General features: G+C 36.3%; 1 protein-coding gene across 8 annotated transcripts in view; it reads right to left on the minus strand.

The window, feature by feature from the left end:
- Window positions 1-11982: 11982 nt before the first annotated feature.
- The window catches only part of LOC149201295 (putative serine/threonine-protein kinase WNK11), a 37681-nt gene continuing 36672 nt past the window's right edge, over window positions 11983-12991 (minus strand). For all 8 annotated transcript variants that reach the window (XM_089402917.1, XM_089402916.1, XM_089402914.1 and 5 more), the window contains one exon: window positions 11983-12289. The gene's annotated coding sequence lies outside the window, so the exon portion shown is untranslated. The remainder of the gene's footprint in view (window positions 12290-12991) is intronic.

Raw genomic sequence — 12991 nt, forward strand, 5'->3', positions numbered from 1 at the left:
GGAAGTAGAATTGACCTCAAGACAACGAGGACATGACATAACCATTAGCACGGGCTAAAGTGTCTCGACAGCTTGAGGAGTTCCACTTCATCAGGGGGTAGAGCATCAAAGACCGGTGACTTAGAAAAATCAGCAGCGAAAGAATTAGCATCATGATCGAATGAAGGAGTAAAGAGATCATGACAACCACGATCAGAAAATTCGAAATGTTCATTAGCATCTCATGATCTGACGAATCATATAGAGGGGTCGATGAGACACAAAAATGTAAAGAAAAAGATGAATTCAAATGAAAACACAAGTACCTAAGCCTTGCAAGACAAACTACTAAGCTTTTGAGGAGGGAGGCTCCAAAACAAAGCGAAAGAAAAATTTTGGAAGGTGGTTGTAGCCACTACAACAAGACGTGACCCTTTCGGGAAGCGATCACAGCTAATCGAGAACACTAGGTTTCCTTTCCCTCCTTTCAAAGCTCACAAGATTAGGGAATAATGTTGGAAAGCTCCTGAGGATGAGTGACCTATTATGTAGTGTGCGCCACAAGTGTAGGCCTCAGTATGCATCCGATCCACAATCTGGGACGTGGGAAGAGCCACCTAGCTAGCCAATAGGTGTAGTGAGACTTGTCTATGTGACTTGTCTAGGATGCAAGTGTTCCACCACTGGAAATTTAATGAGACTTGGATGTGCGAGATCCTTGTCATGTGTTGACAAGTGGATCCCCCTAAGCAGTGATGATCCTTGGATGTGTGAGATCCTTGTCATGTATTGACAAGTGGATCCCCCCAAGTAGTCATGAGCCTTGGATGTGTCAGATCTTTGTCATGCGTTGACACGTGGATCCACCCAAGTAGAGATGGGACTTGGTTGTGCGAGATCCTTGCCATGTGTTGACAAGTGGCATTCCCCCCAAGTGAATATAAGGTGATTGATGAATCTCCCCTATGACAATTCATCTTCATTAGAGTGAGACATCATTGTTCCAGATGATACAAAGCAAATATGAGCAAAGAAAGCCGAGATCTTTATTGCAGAAAGAAATTCCTCCCTACTTGAGAAGGAGTGTTGAAAATTGGTAGCTCAGGGATGAATTCGAAAAATAGAAAGTCCAAAAAATAGAATTTCTAAAAATAAAAAGTTTAAAAATAGAAGACTAGAAACAGATTTTCTAAAAATAGAAAGTCTAAAGCATGACTTTCCAAAAATAGTAAATCATCTTGCATCAATTGGTAATCAAGTATTGTTGATGGAAAATCTCCTCTGATCATCAATCGATCCCAATAGTTCAATTTCGATTTAATCATCAATATTATCATTAATATTATTATTCTTATGATATTAATATATTATTATTAAAAAGAAATTCACTCTCTCAATCTTGTCATATGTAACTCCCCTCAATTAATGCATATGTTACTCTCTCTCTCTTAATGGATTCATTCCTCTCTCTCTCTTTAATGCTCTTACGCACCTCTTACACTCTCTTACACACTTTAATGACTCATCATAAAAAGATTCCTCTTACACCTCTTTAATGCATAAGTTACACTTCTCTCCTAAATTCATAACTTACACTCCTCTCCTTTATGGCATAAGTTACACTCCTATTTTGGCATTTGTAGCTCCTCCTCAAGGCATAGGAGTTACTCATGAATTCGACCTCACTCTTCCTATATATTTGTGCCTCTCATCCTCACTTGACACACTTTCTTGCGCATTATGAAATCAAACTTGAGAGAGAGTTGGAGAGACTTAAAGGAGATTGTGAGAGAGAAAGACTTGGAGAGTAAGAGCAGATCTTGGAGAGCCAAAGTGATTCAGTGTTTGCATCAGCTACTGCTATCAAAGGTATTCTTCATATTTGGGTGAACTTCTTCATTCTCTCATTGTACTTTGTATCTCTTATGAACAATTGATTTCTAATAGAAGAAGAATCTGGTTGGGTTTTCCCCTTGTGGGTTTTTCCCTGGTCATTGACCTAACTTCTCTGTGTCTCATTGAGTTCTTGGTTGTCTTTTATTGTGCATATGGTTTATATGGTTTATGTTCTATCTGCAATTACTTAACTTATTTTGCAGCACAAAGAAGTTCTAGATTTAAGTGATTGTAACAAGATAGAACATCAAAATTTCAACACCAAGTACCTCCATGTCCTTACAAAAGTTTCCAAATAACTTAACATTGTGAGTGGTATGATATGGTTCCAAATCATTGATATTTTATCTAAATAGACATCATGGATGAACCTCTCCCATTAGCAAAAGTTTTTTCATAATGTTTATGGTGTCCTCCTGATCTTTGGCTCGTTCCAAGACAAAGTTCAACCCCTCATTAGTCACCATTCAATATATTCACAAAGTCATTTATCATAGACCCATTTATCAAATATGAGGTTTATTGACACTCGTGCACTATGGTAGTGACGGTTTGGCGCATGTATGCCAACTCCATTTTCAACTTTCATCCTTCTCATCGGGTTCTATACATACTACAAGCGAACTACGCTCATTTACTCAAATCTTTCCCATAACTTCAGCTTGAGCTACAATGTTTAAGTCCTACTCAACTTAGTCTTATTCAAGAACTACACCGAGAGCATGTCCAACCATGGCCTAAGATGCTTCAGCTTGAGCTACAATGTTTAAGTCCTACTCAACTTAGTCTTATTCAAGAACTACACCAAGAGCATGTCCAACCATGGCCTAAGATGCTCTATAGTACTACCTAACCAATTCTAACACTTAGGCACCATAAACATGACATGGAACAATGAACATTCAAACACATATAGAACAATGCACAGCACATGTGGTCAAGAAGCACCCAACTCAGTGCCTAACACCCTTATCCATATAGTATAAGAATGTTACATATGATGCAATATCGGGAGCTTGGCCAGTCTACAACTCAATTACAATAATGCAAGAATGTTAAGGCAGGCTACCTTCTCACAAGGATTTCCAACAAAACTCGTACAAGTCAACCCCTATGGCATCCACAAGCCTACCTCCTACAAGTCTTGATTTGTCTTGGTGACTTAGCCAACTTTAGCTACCTATGATTCCAAACCCTTAAACAAGACAATAAAAAATCCCTTAATGACTCTTGTTTCCTAGGTTGGCCAATGCTCCTTGATGATTGTCTCAACACCACGAGATACCCATCTACTTATATGAGCCTTTTCAAAGCACTTGTCAAGTCGCGTCATATCAAGTGTACCCAAGTTATCTCAAGTCAACTCATTGTATCTCAGGCCAGTCCACCTAAGTCACCTTGAGCATGTCCCATTGTTCATTCACCCAAGTCTTCTTATTCCAAATCCTAGGTCATCCAATGACTACTCCATCTACAACTTTATTTGTGCCTAAGACACCTGATGAATATGTTCTTAATGGATATGTGCCCAAGTGACTACACCCAACAAGTGTAATCCATGATCATACGGCAATATGTTCCCAAAGGCACCTAGATCGTTTATCACAAGCCCCAAGGACGAAATATCTAACTCTACCGGTCTACATAAATCTTGGCATTCCAAATCCTCGAGCCTCTAGCCAAATTCTTTAGTGCATCCAACTTGACTTCATCTATAGCGTGCTTTGTCGATCCACGGGAGTGCCCAAGCTCTCTAATATGCCCTATCTATCCTCATGGGCACCCGAATCTTCGCAATGTGCCCTGTTGATCCACAAGGGTGCCCAAATCACTTATACTTTGTCTATAAAGTACATTCTTTATCCATAAGCACAACAAACTAAGCCTATCTGCTCCATCTCACCAATGGACCAAGACATTTTTTCGAAGTCTATCTTGCCATGGGCCAAGGCATTCATTCGTTAAGTGCTTGCCAAGGCAACCCTAAAATGTGTCTTACCTATCCAAGCATATCCAAGCTCATCCACAATGTGCCTTATCGATGTCTCAACCAAATCACCTACCGAACATGGTCATCTGCCTCAGTCCAGTGAAGGATTCCTGACACCACTCTAGGCAAGAATCTTACAATAGCATTTTCCAATGTCGCAAGCCTTGAACCAACACTCACCGTATAAATTTGAAAAATGTTATGGCACTCACTGTATGTAATCTCCATAGTAACCATCTAAGCAAACACATTCCAAAAGAATAACCATCAACCTCTTCATATAATTCTAGGGCCATGAACTATTATATAAAAATAATAATGTGCTCACCATGATCATCTCCCAAGGTAGCAATAAGACCCAAATCCCCGATCTTTAGAGAGTATTTATGGAAACATGTCGGTGATATAGCAATATTTGCTTCAGTATCCCCAAGGTACAAACCTTAGTAATGATATTGACATGAAAATGGTATTGATATGAAAACGATATTGAGCATAATAGCAAAAAATAAAGAAAAAACTTTGATATTTACAAACAAACAAGTCAATTAAGTTCATCACTAAGAAACAAAATATTATCCTCTCCACCTTGGTTCAAATCCCACTCGTGACATATACACTCTTTGTGAGTAGACTGTCTATTGGGACTCTCTAAGAGCAAATCATTGTTGGGGCTAGCAAGGTACTAGCAACCTCATTCTTACGTATGGGCTTGAGGTTGGAACAAAATGTATTTGAAGGAAAAAATCAAATCTAATTTAGATTTACATAGAGAAAAATAAATTAGTAAATATTTAAAATTTCAACAAAAAAAAATCCTATCAAAATGTATCATTATCAAAGAAACTAATACTCTAGGAAACACAATCCATGAGAAAACAAGAATAAAATAGAAAAAAGGAAGCATTGAACTGCACTACATCGAGTTCCTAACATAGTTCACAAGACATACCCCAAGAAAAATCCCTCATAAAAAACAATAGGATTATGCCTAGGACATACCTCTTTGTTTATTAATGTAGAGATCACTCAATGAAAACTCGAGAGATAGCAAAAATAGTTCTTAAACAAAGCATAGCACGCGCACCAACACACATATAGAGAGAGAGATGTCAGTTGAGTTTACCTTGGGTAGTCGGGAGGAATAAATGTTATCCTGCCCACCCAGGTTTAGTTTTATTAAGTGACATGATGAGCTATGTTGTAATCATAGTGGAAAAAAGTCCCAATAAAATCGCGATAATATGGGGAACTCGTGATTTTTTCAACTCATTGATTTTATCGACCGAGTTTTTCATGATTTCTTCGAAAATGAAAAATTCTAAATTTAATCGTAAAACTTGCGATAAAATCGAGAGTTGGTCCCAAAACCAGTGAGTGAGTTGGGTTGCATATAAGTTGGGAAAAGGCCCATTTTTACACTCATTTTGCACTCTAAGCTTTGTGATTCGTGTCTGTGGATAGAGCAGGTGTTTGTCACTACTCAAGAGGTGAAGATTTACCAGTTTCTGTCCCAACGCCTCAATGACATGGTCTACATCTACTACAATCTCTAATTGTGAGTGAGAGAACTTCAAAAAACCCCTAACATGAAAGCCATCTCATTGAACCATATTGACACCACTACTGCATGGATGGTTGAGATTGAGAGGCCTATCATGGACTCAGTCCCTGATTGGTTAGAGGTGGATCCAAAAGCACTGGACCCGAAGGAGGTAGCAACTGCAAGGGAGAGAAAGGTAGACGAGGAGAAGGAGCAAGAAGAAGACGCAAAGTAGGAGGAGGAGAAGGAGGTGACACCATCTAGGATGGGCAGTAGTAGAGGACAAAGGTGACCTCCTATTTTTGCTTCTAGAGGATGACAGAGTCCATATGAAGCCCTAGGGGCAAGGCCTTCTTCCCCTAGAGGAAAAGGCAAAGTTATTCCTTATTCCCGTTAAAGAGGAAGAAGAACTTAGTGACAAATTAGTTTATGGCATGTATATGTATCATGATGATGATGATGATGATATACATTTAATACATTTTTTGTTGATATTTTGACTCTTGAGACTAAGTCAAGAGTCAGGATTCAGGATTTGATTCACTATTTATATGTGAGGTAGTATTAGACTTCTTGTACATCTTATATACTAGCTTTCTTTTCATATTTATGTGGCAATGAATTTATCTGATGTTGTGGATACTTAAAAGCTACAAAAAAAATTAAAAACAAATATTTTGTACTATTTAAATTTTTCCGAGTTTTTGCCGATTTTTTCAATTTTCTCCGAACTTTAACGACTTTTTCAATTTTTGGAACCTTGCCAATTTATTCCCGATGTCAACTTTTTCCACATCGACTATAATAGCTTCAAGTCTCTTTATTGACGCAGTTACATGTATATTCCCTATATGGAATATAAAGATATTTCTCACGCAATATATATATATATATATATGGAACCATCCCCCAGAGATTGGCATTTATCGATATATTCTTAAAAATTGTGAAGGTAGCCACCCTCGTAAAGGTTTGCGTTGATCACTATATTCTTCAAAAATTTAAGGTAACCACCCTCCGCCAAAGCTTGGTGTTGATGGCTATACTCTTAAAAACTATGAAGGTAAAGGAGGACCCAGAACAATATCAATATGCACCTGCTCGAGTAAAGGAATAATCATTGTAAGCTAACAAGATCTTGTGAAATTTGTGTTGAGCTAGTTTGATGGTGTTCATTGAGTTCATCTCTAAGATACAAAATGTTATCCTATCCACCTAGGTTCAAATCCCATTTGGGACATATAAACTCCTTGTGAGTAGATTGCCTATTGGGGCTCTTTGAGAGCAAATTGTTGTTGGGTCTAGAAAGGCACTAGCAATCTCATTCTTACATATGGGCTTGAGGGTAGAACAAAATGTATTTGAAGAAAAAAACCAACCCCAATTTAGATTTACATGGAGAAAAATAAATAAAAATTAAGAAAAAAATGCAAATTCTATCCAAAGGTATCATGATCAAAGAAACTAATACTCTAAGAAACACAATCTTTGAATAAACAAGAATAAAATAGAAAAAAGTAAGAATTCCATTGCACTACACAAATTTCCTAACATAGTGCCCAAGACATGCCCCAAGAAAAACCCCTCACAAAAACAAATAAAATTATATATAAGACATACCTCTTTGTTTGTCAATGTAGATATCACTTAATGAAAATTGGAGAGAGGAAAAATAGTTTTTATATAGATGTGATTTTTAAAAACTATTTTTCCTATCTCTCTCCAGTTTTCATTAAGTGATCTCTACATTGACAAACAAAGAGGTATGTCTTATGCATAATTCTATTTGTTTTTATGAGGGTTATTTTGGGGTATGTCTTGTGATATATATATATATATATATATATATATATATATATATATATATAAGGTCACAGCCAAGCCAGACACCAAATTGGTGTATGAGACCCCCTTGTTTGTGGGACAAGGGACCCACCTCCGCACAACGATTTGACTGTTAAGTCTACAAAGGCATACATACTCTACCCCCCTCTGGTTTTGAACCTATGACCTCTTAGAAGGAAACACATGCTCTTAACCATTAGGCCCACTCAAGCTATATATATATATATATAGAGAGAGAGAGAGAGGGGTTTATCTTGGATGGTTAGGAAGAATAAATGTTATTCTCCCCACCCAGGTTTAATTCCCGCAAGTGACATGATGATTTGTGTTGTAATGGCTTCGAGCCTCCTTGTTCAGTTTGAGCAATGACATGTATATTCCTCATATGGAATTATAAATATATTTCTCATGAAACCACCCCCCAATGGTCAGTGTTGATGTCTATATTCTTAAAAAATGTGAAAGTAACCACCCCCCAAAGGTTGGCGTTGATGGCTATATTCTTAAAAACTATGAAGGTAAAGGAGGACCCAAAACCATGTGAAAATTCACCTACTCAAGAAAAGGAAAGATGATTGTAAGTTGTCAAATGTGACTTGAACTAGTTTGATGGTGTTTCATGTGCAATATTTTTTTTATAAAGAAAAAATGTAATGTATAAAACATATGTACATTATCCCTTAGGTGTCTCTCAAAGGTCATTAATGCTAGAATTGGGTACCTATTTTGATTGCAATCTTATTGAGGAAATGGTAATCAATGGATAAATTCCAAGTGCCATCCTTCATCAGAGAAAGCATAATGGGGGTTCCACAAGGACGAAAACATTGACCATATGTGTCACTCAAATGAGAGATTGTGCATTTCACAACAAATTCCTTTGTTTTCCAACAAGAATTTACAATACAAAGGTCCACTAGGTAATGATATGATGACAACTATAATTATGTTGAAACTCTTCCTCCAAAAGCATTAGTTGTTTTTTATGCAAAAGTTATGCCATGGTAGACATTTGAACTGCCAACAATATTCTATGGGTTTTGGTCTAACGACAATCATGATTCCCAACAAGTGGTATCAGAGCATAGGTCACAAGTTCGATACACACCTAACTCGTGTTGAGGTGGAGATTGTTGGACATTGGATAAACCAGAGCTCCCCATGTATTTCGTGACATGGACTAACCACCTCTCGTGGATCCTTATCTTTGACAACGTGATCATTGACTAACACATACAAGTTTGGTCTAACGACAATCATGATTCCCAAACATATACAACCACATCATACCTAATCACAAAATGAAGAGAACAACAAATTTGTAGCAACTGTGGTAATCAAACATAGATGCACTACATTATCTAATTATATCAATGATTATTTGGGATGACCACTAACTAATGCCATAGTCACTATTTTGGACACTTATGGACATCAATCATAAGATTAGTATACAACATTATTATAATAAAGATCTAGTATTTGAATGAATTTATATAACTCTTCACAAATGGACCTACACGTTAAAATTGTATCTATATGACAACTTGTTTCACCTTAGAAAATAATGTGTTCTAGTCAACCATGAGCATGACAAGCTTATTTGTGAAAGACTCATCCAAGTCAACCAGCCATTTTGACACCCACAAGACTCCATTCATACAAAAATATTACTATTGGCCTCTCCTTTGCACCATTTCTCACTCCATTACAACCATGGGAATCTATCTCAAATGCACCCTAACCACAAAACAAAATCATGATATAGTGTTTATTGCAGTTAGCATGTTCTCAATGATGATTTTCCTTATATAAGGACTAACTCAACAAAGAACACCCAAAATCATTTCTTGGTGCACATTTGGGTCAATTTTACAATGCCCATATCTAGTACCTATGATACAATGTAGCCCAAATGAAATTGATTTGGATTTTACCCTGTAGTGCCTATGGGCATTTCCTTTTTGGCTCCATCAATTGTAAGCACTTCTAACTCAACACAGAAAGAGATTGACACAAGGCAATGCACTTCATAAAGAAAATCAAGAATGTTCGAGAATAGATAAGATGGAATTTTGCAATAGACCTTAAAGAAGTATAAGCGTTGCCATGATAAAAATCACATTCCACACAACTTTTCAATGGGATTTTAAGTATGTCATCATATCCATATCAAGCAGTTTAAGGCAAAGTTATATTGATGATTATCGGCAAGTTATCATCAACAATCCAAAATTTCAATTATTAGCAATATAGAGGAAAATATCGAAAATTATAGAACTTAAAAAGAAATACATAAATAATAAATTTTTTCTATTTTTTAACTTCTAAAACAACATAAACATCAAACAAACACATTGCTACATAAATATGAAAAATAAAATCAATATATAAGATGTATAAAATGTTAAGTGATACATCAGATATCGATATTGAAATATGATATTTGCCTTGAGTCATGAGATCTAGTAGAATGATACAAAATCATATCAAAACAAAAATAAATGTATTTCATTAGATGAAACATCACAATGAAAACAACAAATTTCCCTTTGTTTTCTTAATGGAAAATCGTCACAACATCCTCAACAATGTTATTGGAGCCAGACCAAAAGATTGGTCGACCAAAAAATACATAAAATATTCAAACTGTGAAAGAGCATATAATTCATGTCCATCCATATGAATCCAAATTACTATACACAAATGTGAAAACTTTATCATGTATTAGCAAGGTTGCATATAACCAAAACATCGATGTGAGCCATCTCTAAAAACAAAATAGATTAATAGAGATGGTCTACATGGCCTCCGAAAGCCAAACAAAATCATGCTACAACAAATAGCTACATAACATCAAAATCATTGCCTATATTGGGATACTTCTCATCAAATCAACCCCTAAACATTAAAATAAGAGAGAAAAAACTTAACATCCTAATCAATGATTTTGGTTGAGTGAAGTGTACATTTTTACTAGGGTCATCTAGGTGGAGCTCAACAGTGAGTGCCACCAACATTGAGGTGCATAGAGGGCTTAATGATCTTAAGTAAATGTTAGTTCCAATCCCCCATACATAATAAAATATAGTAGAAATGTTGCAATCCCGTCATTCTTGAAATCTTAAGAACTTTCAACTCTGCTGGATTTTGAGTGGGATCTAAAATTCTACTTTTTCCATATGAAATCCGATGAGGTCAGAACCACTCTCGAATGTCTAGTCAAAAACGTCTAGTCTATAAACACCAATTCTTCATTATAGCATTGTTAAGGACACAGTTATCAATGTAAAAATGGTTAGTGCCATACTTCTTGGGAACAAGAGTAATGGATCTTTCCCGAGGAGAAATGACTAATGATCGTATATGTCCCCCCTTCTACAAGAAATCACATAATTGACGTTGAATTCCTTCATTCTCCAATAAACATGTGTGATCCAAAAGATCCTTTGAGTAAATGATATTACAAGGAGTAGATCAATATGTTATTGGACCAAATGATGTATGGGACTTTAATAGGATCCTTGAAGATATCATGATAATCCTCCAAAAGCAATGCCCTTAAATTTTGAACATTATAAACACTGGGTCAAGGTGTATGCTTGCCTAGACACCTTTATTGTATTTACGGTCATTTTGATTAAGGACAAATAGATCTATTTTGCAATTGTAAAGCTAAGATGATGTGATACGTACATAAATAATCTTTAGATATTGCATATAGCATTGGCTAACATGCAGGCCAGATATGGTTTCTAGGGATGACTAAAGCGTAAGAAGTAAGGTGCAGGACTGTGTTTTATGATTAAGTTCATGTTCGATTTAATTAGTTTTATGTAAAAATAAACTGATGCACGGCCATCCTTATATGGATTGCAGATTCCGGAATAGAAGGGAAATCAAATGAAACATGAGAAAAGTCAATCATTCAACTTTGCTTATGCCCGTTCAATTTTTGGGATAATCCACAATTTTCAATCGACATATGCTCCAGTCTGATACACTGGTAATTGCACAGGAACCTTTGACATGTTCTTGCTTAGGCCAGTTGGGCCTCGAATGCCTTGCAGTCAAGAGTGACGAGACAGCAGACAACCAATGTGCAGTGTGTGGATTAAAAAAGATAAAGTAGATGTCAATTTTAGGATAGAAGAATTTCTTCCCTGGCATCGTAGTGTCAATGGTTATGCGATAACTAGTCAAACGCACAAACGAACTTAAGTTGAAATAGAATAAAGTGGGAGAAATTATTATGCTTAGATTGGCTCTGTTCCTGGCCATCGTGGTGAATTGTAGGTTGTAAAGTTATCTAAACCATGGTGAACAGATTCTGCACTGTAACAGAAGTCCTACTGGAAATTAAACAGCTGAAACTTAAAGACTTCAAAACAGCTCTTTGTAGTAATAAATGCTAAAATTTATAAACACGCTGTAAAAAACAAATAACAAAACTCAATAGCCGACTGTCAAAACCTGTAAAAAGGCCAACCGCTGAACCCGAAAATCCTTGTCAGATCCAAACCCCTGCCTTTCTTATACAAATTAAGAAGACGCACTTATGTGTTCAAAATTAGATCTATTTCCTAGATATATGGATCAACATGAAGATGAGGTAGTGCAATCCAAGGAAAGACTTTAGATTATCTTGGTATCTGGGCCGAAGCTAAATGTCAAACTTCAAAATAGATAAATTGCTTAAAAGTACGACTGAACTAAACTCAGCAATCTATCTACTTTGACTGGAGACTAAAGACATGATAACTTTATGCTATCTAAAGCTGTGGCACACGCATGACTGGAGATTAAGGATAATGATAACCTACATGCATGACTGGAGATTAAGAATATTGATAACCTTATCCTATCTAAAGCTGGCGCATGCATGTATGAGCCCTTACTGCTGGAAGCCAAATTTCGTGCTGTACCCTCACCTACAGATCTGAATTAATGCTGTACGGATCCTCTGCCACTGTAACAGAAAGCAACCAGATCTGCTGTACATGCTCCAGCCCGTAGAAGACCATCCAAGGAACACACTGTAACACAGATGGGAAGAAAAGTCATGGGACAGATCAAATGCTGGCAACCCACCAACTCCATTCGTCCTCTATCATTCTCCCAAAAAGCAACCATTGCCAACCAACGACCTATCAATTTGTAGTTATTGTAAAGGATCGGACCACCCGCATCCAATGATAATCATGGGTAATCAATGCTTTTTTTCAACGAAGTTATTGTAAAGGATCGGACCACCCGCATCCAATGATAATCATGGGTAATCAATGCTTTTTTTCAACGATAAAAAATTAATATCAGAATATCCCCGTGTGATCTATGTTTTGTTTTTTATTTCAATTATAACACACTTTGTTTGTGTCACGAAATAAGCCACCCCATCCTCGTGTTGAACTATTGTTTTATTTTTATTTTCAACAGTAATACACCAATGTTTGTCATTATCTTAATGATTTCAATGCATCCAATGTTGATTAGAATGCTATAATAATATAAAGCAAATTATTACAGTACTAGAAAGTAAATAGATTAAGGCAACTTTTGACCAAATAAGTAATTTTATAATATGTAAGCAAAAGTACTTCAAGAACATACAGACAATAAACTCGTACTCCAAAAATAGATGGACAATCAAGGAAAAAGGAAATAGACTCACTACAAATTAATGATAAATCCTATTCTTAGAATGCTAATTGATCTAACCCAAAGAATCATGTGTATTT

The sequence above is a fragment of the Pinus tabuliformis genome, chromosome 2_1 (assembly GCF_031772625.1).
Source record: "Pinus tabuliformis cultivar Carrire ecotype Pingquan chromosome 2_1, CPIR1, whole genome shotgun sequence".
NCBI lineage: Eukaryota > Viridiplantae > Streptophyta > Pinopsida > Pinales > Pinaceae > Pinus > Pinus tabuliformis.